Source organism: Poecile atricapillus, chromosome 4 (assembly GCF_030490865.1).
Source record: "Poecile atricapillus isolate bPoeAtr1 chromosome 4, bPoeAtr1.hap1, whole genome shotgun sequence".
Lineage (NCBI taxonomy): Eukaryota > Metazoa > Chordata > Aves > Passeriformes > Paridae > Poecile > Poecile atricapillus.
The window spans coordinates 3734702-3758355 of NC_081252.1; the positions used below are offsets into that span (position 1 = coordinate 3734702).

Here is a 23654-nt window from a genome sequence, read left to right on the forward strand (position 1 = left end):
CAAAGCATTCAGAAATTGAATTTAAGATCTTTTTTTCTTATTACTGCTTTTTTCCTCCATAGTACATGATTTCTAAATAAAAGCTACTTGATGTCCTCAACTTGATTTTCATAGTCTGGAAAAAGTCGTTATTGCAGTCACAGTAATGGAAATACAAAACATTCAGCAGAAGAACCCCAATGTGGTCTTCAGTACAGACATTTGTGCAACTTCTTAACAGCCACTAGCAAAACATATTTTGGGCAGATAGAGCACAGGACAGCACACCCTCAACACTGCCATGCCCAAAATCATAAGAGAACAGCATCTTCTAGTTAGGAACAGCAAGGGAGGCATGTGCGCAGCAGGCTCATCATTCTCCTCCACAGAAACATGGGGTTTCACACCTTTATACACTGCATCTGATTTCTGTAAAATCTTTCCAAACCTGAAAAACAGGCAGGTGTGAGTTCAGAACCGGCTAGAGGTTCTGTCCCCTCCTTCTCACCCCCAAGCTCTTGTCTTGAGCAGCCAGATGGAAAAACCTCTGGCTCAGCCTGGCAGCAGCCCACAGTTACCCAGCAGGACCACGCAGGCTCGAGAATCCAGGCTCAAATCCAGGTGATGGTACTGCCCTTCCCCATAACCCACGCAGGAGGCTGGGCTACAACCACACGTGTCAGGATCTGCCAATCTCAAGTGAATCTCAGCTCCTGTTTCTCCCACCCACACGTCATCCAGCACTCTTCTGTGACTGAACTGCATTTATCACTATTGCCTTTCTATACTCAAGATAATGTTAACAGTTCACAATACATCCTATAAATGGCAAGACAGATTTAAATGGTCCTTAACTACCAAAACTATATCCTAAAAGGGAAGAAAACCATTTTGTATTTCATCCATACCACCACTTTTGCCATGTGCCAGTTTTTTAGATGTTTTCTTAACCAACGCAAGTTGAAAACTGTAAAAAAACACAGGTGAAACCCTTAACAACTAAATACTTTTCATATTCCATAAAGAGCTTGTCTGAATTTCTTTCCACTCCTTATTTTTCAGCATTAAGCTTGCCCAAGATTTCTGACAAATTTCAGATGGAAATATCACTTTTTCCCGTAATGTGCTCACACTGAACAGAGCGTACAGGCTCAACATTCACTCTGCCTGCACGCAACTAACTTTATTTTAGACTGAATTTTAAATCTCTGCCAAATTCAGACATCTCTTGCACAAGTTCTTCTGCTTCCACCTCCTGTCAGCCTCCTCTGTGATGCCTCTAAATTAACCCTTTTTTGTTTTTAACCTGGCAGATCTCTCATTATCCTCCTCTTTCAAAGCAGCACATTTTGGTCCTCTAGTCCCCATGTGTACACATGTTCAGCCTTTAAGGGCAGTGTAAGTGCCAGCTACAGCTCAGACCTCTCCAGGATATGAGCCCATTTCAGAATACAATAACACTGCTCTGCTTTAGCTACAGGAGGTACTGAGCTGGGTTGAACATATACTACTATAGATTTTTGTCCTTAAAAACTCAAAGTTATAATTGCCATCTGACTAGAATTATCTGATGAATCATGCTAGCTGTCAGGTTTGGTTCATTTTCCTCCCTTTTGAGGGGAAGCATAATTTTCAAGGTTAAAGAGAAAATAAATTGATTCTGTTGATCACAGGCACTCCCAGGGCTAAGCTCCCTACAGTAGTTTGTAATGATTACCCACATACCCATTCCATAGGAAATTCTGAGTTATAATCACAACTTGATGGACTTTTCTTCAGTGCCTGCTTTAGAATTTAAGAAGTTGGGAGGGTTCCCCACAACAAGTACATATTAAACGTCAAGTGCTACAGTTAAAGCTTATTTCTGAGGAAATATACCTTCGTGCTTTGCCATTTGCAAAGTGTTAAACTGATCCATTCGCCTGGGGCTTCGACCAGAAAAGCCAAAATTAAGACAAGCGCCCCTTGGTGCTCCTTAAGATCAACCAGTAGGAGCGCACATCCTTCTGTCCTTTGCCAATCTAGATGGGATCACAGCCTTCCACTCATATGACGTCTACATTTCTCCTTTATCAGCAAAAACAATGACCAGACAGACTTCAAATGAGGTGACTCACTGGCAGATAACAAATCCCATTCCATTTCTTCCACATAACAGCCTTCATTTTGCACCATTTGCAACCCAAGGCATCTCAGGCTGTACTGAAGTCAGGAACCCTGAAGTAAAACCTGTCCAGACTTCATTTGGCATCCCAAACGATTCCTTTCAGAAACACCCAGTAGCAGGTGCCGTACCACCGCCTTTATCCATGCAACCCTAAGCCCCACCTCCCCTCCAGTTTTAGAGGGGGACAAAGATGCAATATAGTTACTGTCAATCAGGGAGAAAATCTGTCTAACATTTAAACATCGAGCTTCCCGTGAAATAGGATTAGCACTAATGGATGAAGCTGTCTCCTGTCTGCCTAACAAAAGAAATGATCCTGCAAACTCTGACCAGAATTGTATTAACTACCAATTACAGACATAAATATAGCTATGAGACTGAAATCATATTTTTTTCCTACTGCTGCAGAGGACTTGAAATGAAAATAGTTCCATCCAAATCAATATACAGCCATCTGCTCTGCAAAACGCTGACGAATCTCCTTCCTTCGGGATCTGTGTCCCCCAAATTAGATGAAGTTGCCTTACCTTCGCAATCCTCATTCCAAGAGTCAGCAGAGGCTGGTAAAGTTCTGCTGTCTTACACTGATGCCTGATAAGTGCTTTGGCTCATCCTACATCCACCAAATAACTGTGTTCTTTCATTTCCATGCCAGGTTCTTGCATCTGCTTAGAGTGCCTCATGCAAGAAGCCGACACTGTGGTGTGCTTTTTAAAAGTCACTTCAAAAAGCCATTAACACAGAGCAAGCTGAAAGCCAAAACAACAGCCTACAAGAAAACAGAGGAGTTTTATTTAGAGACTGAATGGATGGTCCCTGGTGGAATTGTATGGAGGACTCTTCTTTTAGGCATCATATGCATAGGGGTAGAAGCACATTAGCTGACAGAACCTTTGCTTCTTATTTCCAAAGAAAGCCATAGCCAGGGAGATTCATGCAGCTCAGTTTTCAGAGCATTTGCAGTGGTTCAAATCCACACCTGGTTACCACTTCTAACATAAAAAGTAAAATATTAAACCCTAGAGAGCAGTAAACATCGAATATAAATCTCAATTTGTATCCTGGGACCATTATACATTGCCTAAAATGTTAAACAAAATTAATGTCTTTTTCTGCTCAAGCACTTTGGAACCAACTGCCCCTGCATCCTCCTCCTCAAGAGCTCCACAGCGAGCTTCTGATCTTCTGCAGCAAATGGTCTGGGCATGCTGGCCATGCACCGATTCCCTGGGGTCAAGAAGAAGGGAACAAAGCTGCCTTTGTGCACATTCCTTGGACGGCAGCGAGAGCTCGGTCACAGATGCAATACCAGCAGGGACAGCCGCAGTGTGCCCAACCATTAAAACACTGACAGCACCGACCCCTCCACTGTCACAGGCTTTCTAAGTCCAAAGCTCATCTCAAGACTATATGTTGAAAAAACCCTCCCAAAAATTGTTCATGTCTAACTGGAGCTTTATCATTTCAGAGCCCACTTCTGCAAACTCTGAAGCCATCAGTGCTATTTGTAAGACTAGAAACTGTCAAAACAGGAATTTATTCTCTCTTCCTCCTAAGCCTAAGGACCACTACAGGGATTTTAATAGGTTTTGAACCATTTAAATCCACTGTGCTCTCGCAGGTGTTTTATGTTATCAGCAAATTCACGGTCCTGCAAATCCCAGTTAAATCTTGAGGGTGGGGTGGCAACTCAAGATACCTTTTTATACATAGACACACTACCTACATAAAGTTATTGCACTATTTTGCATTTGGCTTCATTTACTGTCATTACAGCAATGTTCTTAAAAGCACTAAAGTGCAAGACTAATATTTGAATCCAAGCTACCTCTGAAGTCAATCTAGGTGTTAGTGGCAAAGTAATCTATTTAATCCTTTAGGGAAAGGGAGATAGCTAATAAGTAATGGAAATTCAGCCAAAGGAACATCTCCACAAAGCTACCCAGCCATGGAAGGTGGGGCAGTAAAAAAGTGTAGTACTGAAAAACTGCAGTTTTTCTGTCTTCCTACCCTGCTGCAGTCCTGATCCCACCTGCTGTGCCGGCTTCCAGGCTGAAGGCGAAGTGGCAGCTGACTCGAGGCCAGCTGCAGCACCAAAGCTGTCAGGTGAGAACACAAATCCCACACAGAGAGGATTCAGCAACAGGTAGTGCAACACAGTTTTTCTCTGCTCCATAATACAGAGTGCAGAATTTGGCCTGTGATATTGAACTAGAGAGAAAGGTGAGACGAAGAACTGAGGGAACAATCGATCGATCTGACATTCCTCACCTCCCTGAGTAGGTTTAGAGACTGCAGATAGTCATTAATGACCAGTAATTAGATAATTGTCCTCCATAAATGTACACTGCTGCTTCCACTGAGAGCATTTGAAACAACTCCTTACAGGAATGACTGCTAATTCAATCCCCAGTTATTGATAAAGTAGTTGATAGCACTTAAGAATTTTGACACATTTTCTGAGACACCTCAGAACTTCCTTGCTCCGTGACCCAAGAAGACCTTGCTGTCTCTCCCAGGACAGGTGTCCTCTGGTGACAGTGCTCCCAGTATCACAAGGGACTCTGAGCCCCAGGGTGACAGCACGGCATACTGTGACATTCACCGGGTGCCAAGCTGCTTGGGACGTCAATAGATGCTTTGGAAACTAAGCTGAAGGACGCACGGCTGGAGCCCCAACTTGCAAGATGAAATTATCTCAGCAGTCAGAGCTCCTTGGCGGCCTTCCTATTTTTCACGCTACGTGTTCAAGAGGCTTTAGCTAAGACTTTTACTTAATTAAAATTAAGATGCTGATCTCATTTTTAGAAAAGAAAGCAGACTGTAAATGTGGCTTGGGGAAAAAAAATTTGTCTTCGTTCCTGGGTGTCAACAGACTTGCAAGCTCCTGCCTGCCCTGTTTTGGGGGAGCAGGGCAGGATGGCACCTCACAAAGCAAGGGGGGTGATAGCAGAAATGCCTATTCTATTACTGTTACATGATTTCCCCCAAATCTGGTAGTTCTAACAATTCCTGAACAGCTGTAACACAAAATTAACTGAATGGAAAGTCACAAAGCTGAGAGGGGATGCCAGCTGTTGAGATGCCCTTACTATATTAAGGACCAAAGAGGACTTGTAGTGCCCTTTAGCTGACAGGCCTAAGCATTTCATTCCTCTCACCAGTTACTGAGCCATTAGCACATTATAAAAATACATCCCTGAGGCTGGCTCCACACAACAGTTTGAGGATTAAGCACTTAGAACCTTTAGATGAACGTTTCCCTGCTCAGTATGGAAAGCCTAATGAAGGAGAGTTCTGGCTGTGGGGAGGTGTAAAGGGTGAGTGCCATGGTGCAGAAGCCCCAGTGACAATTATCACTGCTTTGGCCTTGCAGAAGAAGCAGTGACCACTTCCCATCAGCCAAGCTGCCATATTCCAAGGTGCAGCACTCCGCCTCGCTCCAGGCTCCGCACTCCACCAGCCCCTCTGGCATCATCAGGTTCCCCCATGCTTTCAGCAGCACTTACTGCATCAGCTCGCACATGATCCCTGTGGGTCAGCACTGGCTCACAGCCAGCCTGCACAAGGGAGGCAGTGGGCAGGGCTGCCTGGAAATGGCAAGGCAGACATGGCCACAGTGGTCAGCACTGCAATCCCAGGCCTAGACCTGGAAACAAACTCAGACTGCTGGCCCCAATTCAAAGACAAGTGCTGCTCCCCTACCACCTTCCAGACATGAAACGTCTGAATCGGGAACGCAATTGAAAACACACAGAGAAAGTATTTTCTGCTTGACTTGGTTTTAAAACAGAGGCTTATATTAGCAGTTAGACTTTTTACTTGTATTTAATTAAAAACTGATTCAGTGACTAAGAGAAGAACAGCCCCAAAAGGAAATGCCAGCGTGCACGGCACTAGGCACCCGGCATTTCTCCATGAAGCATAAGATGCCTGTTGGGTTTGGGATTAAGCATAAATTAGGCATAGCTTTGAGGCTGACCTATAATATTTCAGATTAAAGAGTCCAAAACAAGCTCAAATTCAAAAGTCACATACTCCTACAAGGTAATTTTAAAAAAAAACAAAGAGCCAGTATATTATGCTCCTTTTTTCATCTATTCAAAGAAAACAAGGAATAAAATTTTTAAAACATACACTCAGAAATAACCCAATTTCTCCCAAACTTTTTGGACTTCTTTCTTCAGTGGGACTGGGGGAGTGGTAGAATAAAAACTCAGAGAGCACAAGAAAGTCAATAGCCAGGACCATGCCAAACACTCAGGTGTCATTTTCAACCTCAGTTCAGTCTCGTATCTTAATTTCTGAAGCTGAGCCGCCACCCTGCAGCCAAAGATCTTTCTCCAAAGCTTCTCAAAACAGCTTTTCTTCTAAAGGATACTTAACTTTTTTTGCAACAAATTAAGTCAAAAGCCACATTTGTAAGCAAAACATGTTAAAATTTCAAAATATCCCATTTTGCAAATGATAGAGTATCCTGTAATTTTGCCATGTCTAGGCACTCTTGAGAGCAAGAGACTGCATTTTTCCCTATTACCAATTGCTAACAGATGTTCTCCCCTGTGTTGTTAAACAAGTCTTGATAAAAACACACTCGTGTCTTAATAGAACTGGATGTACCCTGAGTGGGTTTCCCATTTGATCTGCTGTGTGGCTCAGAGGCTTTTTTGTCTGCTTGTTGCAGCACAGAGTGAGTTTGGTCCCACAACAGTGACAGCTGACAACTGTTTTTCCTGTTTGCAAAAGCTTTACACCGTTCAACTTGAACCAAAAGCATTTGTCATGTTGCATGGCAGTGAAGTAGATTTAATCAGATGAGGCCACTAGCGTTGTCAGTGCCAGGCCGAAAGAATTCAGCAGGACAAAAGCTGGATTTATCTCTCTGGGAGTCCGTGCGGGGAGCAGCAGTGCATCTTTGTGAATGCACAAGGGGCAATCTCAAGAGGAGAAGAAAACCAACCCAAGAGAATATTTTCAGTGCAGTTAAGCCAAAAAATAACTGTTCCTAAGTGACCAGCAGGATGCTCCTGCCAGCCAAGAGCACGTTTGTGAGAATTTTGACAGCATAAAGTGAATCTCCATGTCCCTCTTTGAAATGTCACTAACAGAGTATGGGACTTCTGTGCTCTATCCCTACATAATTCCATTTCCAGAATATTAAGCGTCACCTAATATCTCGTCACATTCAGCAATCAACCTGCAAACAATTATTTACAGTGGATGACTGCTCCCCAGCTGCAGTGACAATCCTCCAAAATAGTCTCAGGACTTCAAATTTCTTACAAGTCACAACCAAGCACATACCTCTCCTAGCTAACGTCAGAGACCACACTAAAAAAACCCTTACAAACAACAAACCACTAAAAGAAATAAAGTCTTAATCATTTTACATAGCCACCGAGATAATATTTTATACTCTTGGTATCCTTTTGGATGATCAAGCCTTTCCAGAAGATTTACATGGGTAACTTAAGCTCAGACGAAAAAGAATGAAACCATATATGCAAAAATCAAATCAGAGGCTTGCAGCTTTTCCAACACCAGACAGTGAGTGAGAAAACAGCAGCTCCACCTTAGGAGTTTTGCTGATTTACATCACCCTAGTGCGGTCTCATTGAGAAGTCATGCCTTGCAAAGAGGCTGCTGGTGCTTTCCATCTGCACCAGAGAAGGAGCAGGAAACAAAATACTCTTAGTTACCGACAGAGTGGACACTGACCATGTTGCCTTGACATCCCCTTGCATTATTTTAAAGGGACAGTATTAATCTGGCCAAGGTCTGATTAAGCAGCTGCCAAAGGTCAGAGGAAGAGGCGCCTGCATTTCATGTAGAGTGTGCTGGTATAGCCGGCTCTCTGCCGTGGCACACCCTGCATTTTGGCATTCCTATATCGAAAGCTGCCTGCAGTACATTAATGAATTGGAGTTCAGCCTTGCATGAAGTGTTTCAACATTCACTCCAACTGTGCTCAAGGAATTTCCCATTCGCTTTTTTCCGCTAATTAGAGAGCCAGGGGGACACAACAGGGCCTTTTGAGACGCGCGGCAAGCCCTCGAGTTCTGCTGAGTCAGCAGAGGGGCGGGATATTTCGATGCACTCTCAAGACAACCTTCAACTTGCCAAATGAGGCTGCAAGCAGGACAGTAGCTATAAATGCTAGCTGAGATTTACAACCTACAGGCACCAATATCCATCTAGACTTACTTAGTCCTTAATCCAGCGGATAAGGCAGCAACAGGAGCTGGTGAATGTACAGATTTTTGAAGACTTAACTCATTTCAGTCGATATCTCTGCCTTGCCTAGCACACATTTTTTTATGGACACATCTTCAAGGCAGAACACAACTCTGAAGCAACTCCTCAGAAAACACATACCTAAAAATCTGTTGCAAAGCCTTGGTACAGCATTCAGGTGTCTGCAATCTCACTGCACCTGCAGACTGTCCTGCTTCTGAATCCAGGCCTACCAAGACAGTAGCAACACATTTATATTGCAACAGGCTCAGCAAATCTTATGTGTTTATTCTTGATTTCCAACTGGAAATATCAAATTTTAAAATACATCAGAACTGCCTCAGAAATGCCTTGTCATTTACTGTATCCTGAATAGACAGAAAATCACTTCAGAGCTGATATTTTTTAAACTGGCTTAAAAAATGCTGAAAACAGATGCCTGAATTCTCGTGTGACGCTACGTCTGTGCTTTATTTGCATCCAAGGAAAACACCTGCTGCCCTTCAGGTTGTGCAGTGCCACATCTCCCTGATGTCAGCTGTGCAGCAGATGAGGCAGAAGATCAGCAGCACAGGCCTGAGGGTGTGATCCTGCTGCCACTGGAATCTCCCCACCGGAATATCTCCTGCCGAAGCAGGTGAAACCTCTCACCGCTCTTCAGCAAACACTGTCCTGTCAGCAGAGGCTGCTCCTGCTGCCCCTCTGCTCCTGGCTGTACTGTCTGCATGAAGCAGCATTCTGCAATAGTGAGCACAACATATCAACCACGACATTCATTTAGTATGATAATGATAATACTGATGTATTCCAATGCTTTCAGACTGAAAACCAGCCAAATTTCCCATTTGTTTTTACCCTTGCAACAACAATAATAATAACATACATGATACCAAAGATTTAAACATAGTTTCTCTATTGGTTTGCACTGATATTCTCCAAGTTCAATGTTTTATCTGAATATTAAGACATAGAGCTAATAACTGGTCAATAAAATTAGCACTGCAAATTTTTACATAAAATGCAGAATATTAATACAAACCATTTTGACTGAGATTAGCGTTCATGGATTAGTTACCTGACCTGGTATTTGAACAGTGGACTTCAGTTCCAGTACAGTACTAAGTAATACTAAGTTTGAAGCCTCTTCTTCAACTTGATAAAATTTTATTAAGATTTTACATTATTAATAGCCTTTTAAGTTTCTGAAAGTGTGGCTTTTTTCACAAAGACAACAGTGGCCAGCCTAGGGGAGAGAAAAATTGAAGCTGAAAGCTGAATTTCCTACAGATGTTATCAGTAAATTGGCATCAATACCAAAAATACAGTAGGCTCCCCTCTAAACACCTTCCAGACAGGACACGATCTGAAATATGGGATGGGAGAATCAGTGAGTGCAGGACTCTCCTCAGTAAGGTAATAACGGCTGCAACCACATCCTCTCCTTTGCAAATTGGAAGCATTTCATTTTCCTCCTCTCCCTAATATAAATATTTGTGTTCACGTCAGGTTTTGTACAATTTCAGAAGCCTCTTCTGAAGGGCAGCCAAAATCCCAGGGCCAGGCCCTGGGGAATCTCAGAGGAAAGTGATATGAGGAGAGACTGAAAGCAAAGATGGCAAGCAAGGAGCAAAGGAGGCCAGGCAGTATGAACAGCACTGTGCCAAAGAAACCCAAGAAGGAATCAAGTTGCAATGTTTTATTTCCCTTGAAAAACAGAAACCAGGAGCAGTTCCACCTAAGTCACCAGCTGCACCAACCAACCTGACCGAAGTACGTGCACCTCCAAACTCACCTGCATCAAAAGATTCATATTCCACTCCCCCCCCTTCCAAAAATACAACATTTACTTCACACTTTCAAAATCCTTCAAGTACCCATGCACAATAAACCTAAAAGAATCTCCTCTTTAACCATCATTAACACTGCAGACAACTGAGAACACAATTTCAGAGCAGGTTTAAAAAAATGAGAATGGAGGATATTCCTCTACAACACGTTCCCCATTTCCCCAATATTTATTCTTCACTTCTCTTGTGGAAATAACTGGGGCTCTGAAGTACAGCTGCTTCCCCATAGTGTTTCAGAAATTTAATTTCTGATCTGTATTAGCACAAAAACACACCCAAATAATCAAATATCATCTTTCTCCAATCTTAAAAAACCCAAGAATCACTGTATGTCTGTCTGTCTTATCAGACATCTCTTTCTTTAAATTCCTTGTTTACTTAAACACAATAATAATTTTAATTTTGAGTCAATATTTTATCTTTGTTTAATAACTCCTGATACTGAGAAACCTTACAGGAATTTCATTCCAAAGTCCTGAGCATCTCCCTCATTCTGATCCCCAAAACCTGATTGATTCTAGCAAGCAAGAAAAGCACACAGCACCCAGAATAATCTTACCCAACACATGCAAAGATCACCAGTACCTGTACATCATTCTAAGGACACAAGGTAAGAAAATAGGAAGCCTTAATTCAAGAAGAGAGTCCTAACAGGATGACCAAAAAGAGTTTCCCTTTTATCCTAGGGGCTCAGCAACTCTGGGTCTTCTACATCTTAAATCAATGCCCCAGTCCCATGTTACAGAAACCAAAGAGTTCAAGTCACCCTGTTTTCCTGCTTTTTTCACTAAATTAAATCAGCTGCCTAGTTTGAATTTAACAGATGTTAATACAACTCTTTTATTCACTACAATGTTTTAGTCTTTACAGTATCTTAATTAATTTTACTCTTTAAAATGCATGAAAATTTTACATCACCTTTAAATATTTATTGACAGATGAATATTTCATGCTGATTTTAAAGAATAGAGAACTTTTTCATAACATTTCTGTTAATACAAAATGGTAATTCTATACTCTCAGATATGCTCTCAGTACAACGAAACGGAATTTTTTATCTTGTTCAAAGCAGACTATAAACACTACTGCAGAGAAATAAAAACATCAAGGACAAGTGTTTTCAAAGCTACTTAAGTAATTAGGGAGCCCACAAAGCTCCCATTTGCATGAGTAGTAACTGCATGTCTCAATCTTTTGAGCAATTTTGAATATTTCATTGGTCTATGAAAGATTCTCCCAGTTAAGAGTAGTAGGTTGGGAGTAATTAATTGAAAACATATTACCTGTGACGTACAATGAAGACAATTTTCATAGCACAAGTGAGTATTTTAAGATGCTAAAATTGACCACAAAAGCTCTACAAACATAGGACCACCAACCTATTTAAAACCAACTGCCTAATTTCTGCCTAATACCTATCTTCCCCCTTGAAACTTAGCATTTTTCTACCTTTTTGGTTTTTTTAAGAGGCTTTTTTAAGCTGCTGGAGATGCAACAGAGTAAGAGCACTGTGGTGGGTCAGACTGACTTAAGGAGGCTGGAGCCATAAACAGCTGAGACACTGAAGGCGAGGCAGGTGCAAGTGCTTTCCCTGATGTTAAAACAATCAGTGTTGGTTGTTTACACACAAACAGCCTTGTATACCCAAAAAATCCACCTGTGCTAGTATTTAGTTTAAAACAACTTTTCCTATTGCCACAGAGGGTTGTAAATATTTATAATTTTAGGAGCCAGGTGTCCAGAGAACTGGTACTTTAAAACAAAAATTACATAAAAATACAGGCCAAAAAAATCCAAAACACCCAAACGAACAGACCAAGAAAACAACGGTTAAAGCTGTAACAGCAGCTTAGCATATATAGAAACCAAGGTATTAATGTGCAAAATGCCTTGCAAATACACTGCCCCTTCCAAAAACTTGTTCAGTCAGTAGCAAAAGTTTTGCATAAGGCAGTAGGGATTCCAGACTTCAATGGTTCCTATGCTAATTCTGCCTGAAGAAATATGAAAACAGGAGCTAAAGTCTTTTAGCTAATGCAGAACACTGAGAGCTTGCTTTTCTTTGTTCTCAGGAAAGGCTAAAAATTTTCCCATATTTAAGGATATTCTTTCATTTTGCAGCCATAAAATGGGTGAAAAGGCAAATGACAAGCACCCAAACAGAGGGGTGGAAGTAAGCAGAGAAAAACTATGGTTCTTTTCAGAAAATGAACACTGTGGTTAAAATAAAGCACTTGAATATGCTGTGCCACAGCCATCATTACCAACATGCTCATTAGCATTAAATTAACATGGACATGAAATATCAGGATGTAAATTAACAGCAGATAATGCTGTGAAAATGTAAGAAATTACTGTTATTTGCCAGTAATTCAACTAACAAAAGGAAATTCTGTTTATCACTTGTAAACTCCAATAATGTGTTACAGTGTTTTGGTTTTTAACTAAAATCAACTAACAAAAACAAAGAAACAAAAAAATGTTACAATTTCACACTCACCTTCTATTTGGTACTGCTTGTGTTGGACACTAATTATGTCCATGATCAAATCCAGGAAGCAATTCAATCAGAATATTAGACTCAGTTTTAAAGAAGTAATCCTAATTTTTAGCAGAAACAATTTTAAATTACTTGTAATTAGACCTTTGCTCTTTTCCCTAAAGACCTGACTTGTAATGTTTTCTAGGTCCTTTAATATTTCATTTTAGCATTCTCTGCCAAAGTGACCGCAATATTATGATCAAAAACACATTTTCAATAATTATGCCCTAAATACTTTGCAGCACATCCATATATTGACTTACACTGCAGAGGTCAGATATTTCATAGTAACTTAAAATTCTGCATATCCTTCTCATCCAGGGTATTTCATGACATGAAGCCTGCACAGCATTCAGGAGTCATCCCAACACCCACACCAAATGCTCAGTCAGAGCAGGCAGGTGGCAATAATTAGAATGAAGATAAGCTGAGGTGACAAAGCAATGAGAGCACATCAATTACTGCCTGTCACTCAGACCAGGGAGCATCTCGGAAGATGGACTGATACCACTGTATCATTCCCTATTATATTCAGCTTTTCTCTCCTTCATTTCCTCAAAATGGAAGGTCACCACAAAACCATTACATTCTTTAATACAAGTGAATTTTTTATAAATGTTCATTGTATGCACAATACAAATTATTGTTTGACTACATCTCACAGGCTGCACACTGTACACAGAATAATGCTGTGATTTCCAAAAAGTAGGTCACATCAGAGTAGTGGGCATAAACACCCCTGTTTAAGTAAGAGAGAGGTGATTCAGAATAATTTTACAAGGTTTGTTTTCCTACATAATTTTTTATATTGGTATTTATCTTTTATATTCATATACACACAAATATATCTATCTCTCCATCTTGAGAAATAAGTAGATACACTGTATTTAAATTCCTTAAGGGGCAAGAGCAAATACACTCCCAAGCACACACCTTAGTGCTGAGTTATCAGCAACAAGTTAAAACAAAGTAAATCCAAATTTTTAAACCTTAAAAAATTTTCACAGGACACCTTTGCCATCCCTTCCTTCTCTCTGCTGACCTGCATGTAGCCAAATAATTCATGTCACCTATGATCCAGCTACTTTACGAGTAGGTAATTCTTGAAGGCAGTTTTAAGATGTTTCTACACCATCTTTTTTCCCATAGGATTTTATTACCAAACCATCCAAATGTACTTTTGCCTTTAAATAAAAAGCAAAGCAAAACTGAACTCAGGCTTTCACCAACCGGTCAAACCACCTAAAGACATGATGACAAAAAAAGCAGCCCAATCTAAGGATACATGTCATGCAGCCTGCAAAATCTTGCAGCCACTGCTTCCTTCTGGTGATAGCAACATGACCCTTGATCATAAAGCTCAAGGTACAGCACAGCAAGACGAAAGGCTTCCAGTCACAGGACAACAAACAAGGGACTGGCCAGGTACCATAACCCTTTAGACATCAACTGTGCACATGCATAATCAAGTTTTCCTTCCATGAAATAGATGGAGGTCAAGAGAATCATGGCTAAGATATTTTTCCTTGCCTTTCATCCTGGACTTCAAAAACTGCCTTTTAAATCCAGACAGCTGTTAAAAATGGCCAATTTTCATGCAACTGCATTTAGTGGAAAATGCTCTGATCATTAGAGCAGATGGTTGGTGCAGTCACTAACCTGACACAGGAAGATTGACCACCGTTTTTTGCACTTCTTCCTCTTCCATCAGCCAGACGGGCCACAAGGGCACATGACCTCTGTACTTTTAGCCTCCTATCACACTTTTAGAGCCAATATAATTGCTTGTGCTAATCAACAGTGCAAAAACTCCCCACAAACAACAGGTAAGGTCTGTGAAATTCCATGTGCTCAAAAATATTTTTACTTGCTACTCAATGACCTTTCTCTTGGGATAACAAAAAGGGGCAAGGAACAACAAGAAATTTCAGGAAGACCCTGAAAGCTATTCCTGGCTTGCACACACTTCTCTGCTGGACACCCCTCAGCCTCCCATACTCAATATGCTTTGTGCTGGGCTGATACTCTCCCTTGCAGAAACCACAGAAGAAAACACTGGATGTTTTCATATCCCTTGGGGCAAACGGAGCCATCTCCTGCAGTGGCACACAGTGTCAGAGGAATTCCTGTACCTGCAGCTCTATTTTATTAGTGAGTCATTTCAAAGACTAGAAATAGAAACCTTTTAAGTGCTTGTACACAATTACCCAATATTATTACGGAACACTGACAGCTGAACGCTGTTCATCTCTCAGAAAAAAACCCTCCTTTTTCAAAATTAAACCAATAATTTTTTCTATAGTACATAATAATTTTGTTTCATCCATGTGTGCACTCCAGCTATTGCCTTTCAATCAATCGTTCAAAACCCATTTTATGGAAGAAAAGACAGAGCTGAAACGCTTTATCTTCCCAAACAATATATAGTCAAGAACCTGATGTGCCACCCGTAGGAAGCCAATGAGTGTGTGACACCTGGGAGTGGTGAGCACCCACGGCAAGAGAAGAGGCAAGGAGGGAGCCAGTGAAGGTGCCTCACTGAAATAACTCTCACCTAGATGTACTTGGGTTAATGGCTTTAATTGTATTTATAAAGATCTCTGCTATAGCTCTGAACAAAAGCAGCATGTTGATGAAATCTGAGGAGCATCCTGGAATGCATCCCAAGGGCCACTTTCCTTTCCAGGTATTCATCCTACCCCGGTCCCTGCAGCGTGGCATCAGCACTTTCACCCCACACACTTCACTCCCACAGGTGACAGGGAGGAAGCACGTGGAACATCCAGAAGGGCTGGAGAATTCCAGACATGCAGGCAAGAGGCAGCAGCTGCCTGCAGAGCACCGAGCTCCGCACGAGGAACTGGCCGTATGGTTTTGTTTTTCTCAACATCAGATCGGATCCATGAAGTGAAGTGTGCTATGAAATGATCGCAGCTGCTCTGCTGGTTGGGTGCTGATGTGCCAATCAGAGCTCTAACTGCACGCAATTCAGATTTTAAGTCGCCGTCACTATTTAAAATTACTCCAAAAAAAGAGAGCCCATAGCAGCTCAAAGCATAACATTGATTTCTCTGCTTACAAACAAATTCCTGAATCAATTAATCTTCTTAAAAATTGATAAATACTCATTTCTGGAAGTCATCAACTTTCTGTTCAAGACATAAATAGAAATAGAGGCTCTTATAAATCGGTTCTTCCTGTTTAACATCAAGATCATGCTAAAACATGCACTTTCTGCACAAGGTATGATACGTAAAGTTCCTTTGCAGCTAATTTTGTTGTTTCCCTCTAGGTAGATTATAATTGTAAAGCCACAACTGATTTATTTTAAGTCATTTGCATGTGTCAAAATCTCACAACTGACCTCCATCTTTTCCCAGAAAAATAAAGAAACGGCATTAAGTTTTCTCTCCACAGCTTCAAATAGCAGATGGGAAAATACCTAATTTTTTAAGCAAGTAAAAAACATATGCTGCCATCAATGAACTCAGGAATTGGAACACAACAATAGGACTGCTACAACCTCAGACCTGTGCTGAGCCACAAAATAAAAACCCCAACAGAGTTCAACTATTGTTACCAGTGAGTGGTGAATCAGTGCACTGTAGGTCAAAATAAACCCAAGGGATCATTATCTTTTGTTTATCATGTGAAAAATGGCTTTACATTCAAAACAGTCATCTCTATAAATAGTTTTCAAGACTCTGGAATATTGTAGACAACATTTAAAATTAACTAGATTTTTTTAAAATAATGATATATGTTGCTTGTTTTAAAAAGTTCTCCCTCCCTTACTTACCAAAAGGAATTTTTAGAGTGAGCTAAGAGGTGGTGAGTCAAATTTTCTATTATACTGATGTATGTACGTGTGTATGCATAAAATTCTTAAATATAAATAGATATTTTTAAAACTTATGTGTTTCTTCTCTCCAAACCTTGTTACAAAGTTGGGGGAAAATGTAAAATGAAAGCCTCTGTCAGGAAAAAAACAAAAGAGTGGGGGAGGATGAAGACTTCGTAAAATAAGCTGAAATTAAGTTTTAATAGCGACTTGGAAATAATTTCAGGCCAATTATTTAATAAGAAAATACTTCCTCAGCTTCAATTGAAGCATATTATATGAGTGTCTTTGGAATCTAACCCGTGGGACCAGATGAAAGCCAATGAAACAGCACAGGAAGGTGGTCAAGTGACAAGCTTCAGCATCCAGTTTCACTGCAAAAGTTGAAGAGGGGACGGATGCAGAAGAGATTCTGGGGGGTGGGAAGGCAAAAGGATGTGTCCAGAGGAGGAACAGGTGTTCTGCTGAAAGAATAGCTAGCCAAGCAAAAAAATTGGAGCACCAAATACACGTTTTTGATACTCTTTCAAATAGGACCTATCAAAAAATAAACTTGTTCTGGACAATGGTGACAGCAGACTCGTCTGAAGGGAGGCACAGTTCACACTTGTCACGAGGGGAAGGCACCAATGAGCCAGTGCTGCTGAGGAACCTGTGGGAGCCACCACACTGCCCCCTCCCTGTGCTGGGACTGCCCTTTTGGGGGCCTGGCAGTCAGACAGACCCACATCCATCCCACCTCCTGCCCAAAATTCCCACTCCAAGAGGGAGGATTCCCTCTGCAGCAGCCCACGGCCAACAAGGCTGAGCTTTGTGACTAAGTGGGAATACATGCTGAAAAGCAATGGAAAAAATACAAAAGCAACAGAAACATATTTACATGACCAGTATGCATTTCTTATGATGGTAAAACTCTAATTTATAACTAGATGTTACAAAATACGAAAAAATACCTCTAACAGTCTCTGAACAATTGCTGTACATCACCACCTGTTCAAGATGCCCAACACAACTAAAGCTGCTGTACCAGAGGTTAAGAACTTTTTGTTCGCTGTAGTTGACCAGCCTTGATGAAGTTGTTCCATGGAACACAAATATTTGGCTTCCAAGAAGACAGATGTCCCAAAGATCCCCACTATTTCGTTGGTTTATTCTAAAGAAGGGCTGAGGCTGTGAAGCTTAAAATGTAACTTTGTATATAGGTGTTAGTCTGAAGTAGCAGAGTTTACATAATTCGAGAGACCCAGACTCTACACTTAGCCAAGCACTCCCAGTGAATGGGACTGAACCACTTCCAGGAATCTGAAATCTTCTGAAGTTAAATACACAAATTATTTTGGATTTCAATAGCAGCACTTGCTGGAGGAGAGGTTTCCATGCCATTATCCCCAGCACACGGGAATTACATTTTTAAGTTGCCATCAGAATCTGCTTTATCTTGTCATTGTTAATACACAACGAACTCCAATGTTGTGTTTAACAACTGGAACGGTCTCAGAATATTAGGTTGGAACTGACAACAAACAAAGGCTTTTCTCACAGTTGCCCCGCATTAATGGTCAGGATTTATCACCAAAATTAAAACAGAGGCATGTAAGCATATTATAGTAAGAAGCCCATACATAGACAGGCTAACAAATCCAGGTATTGCCTAGTTATGTAGGAGACACATATTGCTCAGATGCACTGTTTGATATTTTATTTGCATTTATATGAACCCCTCACAAATGGATCTAACCCAATAATCTTCACACACCCTGCGAAAAAGAAGGAGCTACCACCAACCCTACTTTACAGAAACGTTTAATGACTTGCCCCAGGTCACACGGGAAATCTGCCGTGGCAAAGCAGAGAATGGCTCTCCTGGGATCTCTGAAATCCCATCTCAATATTCTGGCCACACTGCCACCCGTCCTCAGCCATACTTAATACGACTAAATTACTGATGGTAACAAATAGCAGAATCTGACTTTCAGATGAGCTGATTTGTACAATGAGTCAATCCATAACTTTTGTCTCCTCCAGACACTTAGATCGATGGGCTGTATGCCCAGCATGTTATAATAACCCTGAAAAGCTTTTGGCTCAGCCTGCAAACACATTAGCATTAACTTAAATCTGCTGCTTTGTTTACTATACGAGATATCTGCTTGTGCTCTATGCCCAAGCGAAACCAATTAAAGAGATCCAAATACCAAAAAGCCCACAGAGCAGTACAGGACTAAAGCTACCCATGGCCATAAAATTTACTCAACTTTAGATGGTATTTATTCCTCCAAAGCACTATGGCCTGACAGTCACGTTTTTCTTTTCCAGTCATGGACTTGCCATGATTTACATTCGGAACCTTCCCCAAAAAGCGATTCAGAAAGCGTTGGAAACTGGCTCCCCTCCCACTGCTTCCGAAATGGATTAACGTGACTCCGGCCTTGGATCCAAAAGACTACAAATTACAGCGAAGCCACCCCTGATTTAAGCAGTTGGAGAGCACGACAGGAAAATCACCAAAAATTCTGCTCTTTCAGCTCTTTAAAGCCATTCATTACAGAGTCCACAGGGCCACATAGGTACCAGAGTAAATCACTCGGTGGGAGAGGACATCAGCCAGTAACAAGAGGCTTTTTTTATTTCCTCAGAGGTACAAATGTAGCAGGACCAGGAAGGGTCTAATTGCTCTCAGAACACCCAAGCAGCATTTGAAGTGATAATTTATTGACCATATCAGTGTAGCCTAGTGCACAGAAAGAAAAGACAAGTCGAGGATTGTATCCGGGCCACTGAAATGCCCACAGCTTGCCAGGGTAGGCAGACAGATGCAAGCCAACAAAATAATCTGGCAAAACCCTAAATCAGACTTAAAATAAAACCATACTTAGCTTTTTACTGGGTTTTAGCAAAATAAGAGAAAGGTAAGACTTGAATTTCATTTATAAATATTTAGAAACAAGTTTGGGAAAGGTTAAATCCAGAGTCCCTAATTATCCAAATGGGCAGCATGGGAGCTGATCCAAAAATCTATTCAGGTTGGCAGGGTGCTTTTTATCATTCACAGTGGTCATTAGATGAAGCCCTGGAATACCAGTGCTAACCTGACTAGCACTGGCTTAGCCTTTAACTCAAGCAATCATCATCATCCAGTGCCAACCTCTGCGTGGCTCTGCCCTTCTGTAAGCACAGATGCTGGAAATAACATTGATACACAAGGCACCAAAGTCAAACAGAATGGCAAAAAAACTTGTTAAAAGTGTTTCCTTGCCCTTCCGTACCAGCCCACTCTTCCATCTTGTGCTACCAAAAAAAAGGTAAAGGTTTCTGAGTGAAAAGTGCAACAGATTCACAAACACTCTGCAGCAGCTACAACATCCTACTCTCCAGTAACACCTCCACAAACCTCAAGCCCATTTTGCAGAAAAATGAGGAAAGCAAACAGCAACAGGGGAATTTCACAGACACGACCCCATCCACATAGAGTGACTCATGGATGCTTAAGCATGTTTCTAGAATGGATTTTCCCTCTTAAACACCCTAACAAAAACAAAAATCGAGTAAAATAACTAAGACTAAAATAGGAAAGATGAATTAACATCTCTGTGATCTCCTTTTTCTCCTCACCTGTATCAAAAGATAGGAAGCTGAAAGCAAAAGCAAAGGTTAAATCAATCTGTCTTTTGAAGAGGTGACACACCCAAGTGCCTTAGTCAAGGCTCCATCCTTGGCTCCTGCACAGTCAGAATCTGTTCACTGCTGCCAATGGAGCCTGGAAATCGTTTGGTGGAGCTGCAGACAGGAGCAGCCTCTACATTCAGCTGTTCAGTATCAGAAACGCTAACTAGTGTTGCTTTATTCCATCATGAGGGAAAATTAAATAGGAAACGAGGATTTAACGTGCACGTCTGATAGTCGGGCTTCTCGAGGAGAAAGAAAGGGAAGGGAGAAAAGCTCAGGAACTGAGAACATTCTGCTTCCCTTGAGCCCTCATTCATTCAAAGAGAAGAATCAGAAACCCTGACTATCTCCTCTAGCAACCCCCTCCCATCACATCGAAGGGAAAATTTTTCAAGACATCCCTTTACAGAGAATACAGAAATAATTGACTAATCTCCCTCTGCCTCTTCCCACTCGGAATGATGATCTTTCTCACTCTGCAGAAAGGCAGAGTGCACGGCTGAGGCAAGCCCCTCTTCCATGCAGCTCTTCTACAAATGCAGCAAGAGCACCTGTGACTACCAGCGTTACACGGCTGCGGGATGGCACCCAAAATTCTCTCAGCACCTAGCAATACAAACGGGGGCTTCCTACCCCATCCCCTCATCTGCCTGACGTGTTACTTTGGCAGAAGGCAGACTTCCTGCCTCTGCTGAAAAAAAAATAAATTTCGACTATCCCTGTCTGATATTTAGATTTTAATAGTTCCATACACAGGACAAGCTCTGTGGCTGCCATTGACAAATACCGATGGGGAATAGAAAAGCCGCAAAACCCCACCACCCAAGCCACAGCCACGAAACACGACACCCTTGCACGGGCTCTTGGATGGACAGCGACCCCGGATAACTTACTGACGGGTGTATTCCTTCCTCAGCGCCGGGTTCCTGCGAGCCGCCCGTCACAGCGCCGGTGCTGCCGCAAGCCGCGGGCGCTGCCCGCCGCCCCCCGCCGGTGACAGCGCCGAGCGGGGAGCCCTCCCTCTCCCCTCCCTCCTCTCCCGCTACGTCCAAGCTCGCTCACGCCAGATCTGGAGCACGGGCAGGCAGGACGGCACGGAGCCCGCTGCTGCCCCCGCCGGGCGGTGGCGACAGGCGGGACACCCGTGGGGGCGGCCCCGGCCCCGCGCCGCCCCTCGCCGGCTCTCCGCTGGAACCCGCGCCCGCAGCGGGGGAGGAACCTGCGTGGGCACCCTCCGGCTCGGCTCCCACGAGGGGCGGGACAGGGGAGCCACAGCCCCTGACAGACTACGCGCACACACCGCTCTGTTTCGTTCCCCCACGCCCCTCTTCCCCCGGCAATGCACAGAGGGTACACCTGGAGCCGGGGCTGGCGAGTTATGGGTAAGCCAAGCACAGGAGCCGTGCTGGGAGCAGGGACAAGGGGAAACTGAGCAAAGCAGCTGCTTTCAAAGAGCTTTGCTGAGCGACGACGAGGCCAGCAAACAGGGCTGGTTTTGTCTAAAGACATCTAATTTTGCTTTACTGCCGCATTATGATGTACTTCTGAGACTACAGCTAAGCTAAAATAATCGCTGAATGGATTGGGTTGAAAGGGATCTTACAGGTATCTCCTTCCACCACCCTTGCCATGAGCAAGGACATTTGCCACTGGACCAGGCTTCTCTGAGCCCTGACCAACCCAGCCTTGGACACTTGCAGGGATGGGGCAGCCACAGCTTCTCCGGGCAACCCGGTCCTCCCTCCGGCCCCAACCAGGGCCTCACCACCCTCACAGCCAAGAACTTCTTCCTAATATCCACTAGAACTCTGCCCTCTGTCTGGTCTCTCCATGCCCTTGTGACAAGTCTCTCTCCAGCTCTCTTGGAGCTCCTTTAGGTAGTGGAAGGTCTCCCCAGAGCACTCTCTACTCCAGGCTGAACAACCTGCTTGAGGTGCATAGCTGGAGTGAGAAATGAAGTCTAAGCCAGTAGTCCAGGGAACATCCAAAGGCAAAACCCTGGGAAAGGAGAAGCTGAGAGAACTAGGGACAGAAGGAAAGGCATGTCATGGCATAGGGCTGGCAGAGAGCAGACAGCATGTCAGCACCTCCCGTGAAATGCAGCACAAGACAGACCCCTGCTCCAACACCTCCACGTGGCTTCGCTCCACATGCTGACTCATGTGCTCTGACACCTTCAGCCGCATGGGCCGTGCAAAGCTCAGAACACAGCAGCACTCAGAAATTACCTGTGGTTCAAAGATGACAGGTAACATCCCATTCCCCTTCTAGTCTATCATCACTTGAGCATAGAATGGACAAAGTCTGATTCTTTTACAATATTAGGGCTTCCTCGGTGCAATAAGGGGAACTTACAGTGAAGGGCGCCAGGTATTTTCCATAGCTGTGCACTTTGCCAAAAAAACAATTAAGCATACAAAATCCTGTAGTATAAACTCATGGATATTGAAGCCCCAATTGTTTCAGCCACATAAGGTTTGGTAATTTTAGTAAGAAAATATTAACCCACACATCAAGAAACACAAGACAGTCTTTGTGCTGCAAAAATCAGGAGATTTGGGTTAAAGAGAACAAGAAATATGAAGAAATGCAAAAATAGAAAAAAGCTGCTCTGTGAAGCTGTAAACATTAGCTCTTCTCAGTGCTGTCTCAAACCAATACTGAGAGAGATTTAACAGCTCTCAATACTCCCATTAACACTGTAAATGAAGTTTAAAAAAATAAAATCCAGCATAACAATCTTAACAGATCTCTTTCTGTGCATTCCCTCCCCCCTTCAAATTAATTTTGTTACGCTTCCACATCACTGATATAAAATGACTGATGTGACCTCCAACATCACTCTGAGACCAAAGCAAGCAGTGGCACTGTGTGCGCAGCCAGATGAGGTTGGGCACTCTGAATCCTGCAGTGCAAAACACACGCCAAGAGCAACACGAAGGAAGTCAGGAATAAAGCAAGCTAGGAAATTGCTGCATTGAAATATGTGACATAAAACATTCATTTGTTTTTCCCCATTCCTCCTTCTCTCATTTTCCAGATACATCTAAGTTCTTTCATTCATAGCGAATGCAATCGATAACGCTTTTAGCTCTGTGTAAAGAGCTCAGCATAATACTGCACCCACTTCAAATATAACCCTTTCTGGAATTACACAGGAGCAAATCCCAAGTGTAAAAGAAACTCTGGAGCAGGCCCAGCATAGCCATAAAGGATGGTTGGTTATTAAGTAAATACACATACATGCACAGGCATTGGAGCTTTGGATGGTGAAAGCAGCAATATTTTAATGAATTGGGTGTCAAAGTAGCTCTTAGGGGGAGCAGGTCATTTAGCTAATTAAAGCTGTTCCTCTGTGTTTCATTTTCTGACATCTGA

General features: G+C 42.4%; 1 protein-coding gene across 1 annotated transcript in view; it reads right to left on the reverse strand.

Moving 5' to 3' along the window:
- Positions 1-21311, reverse strand: part of ANK2 (ankyrin 2) — a 260764-nt gene extending 239453 nt beyond the window's left edge. The window contains exon 1 of the mRNA XM_058838913.1: positions 21170-21311. The gene's annotated coding sequence lies outside the window, so the exon portion shown is untranslated. The remainder of the gene's footprint in view (positions 1-21169) is intronic.
- Positions 21312-23654: the final 2343 nt, after the last annotated feature.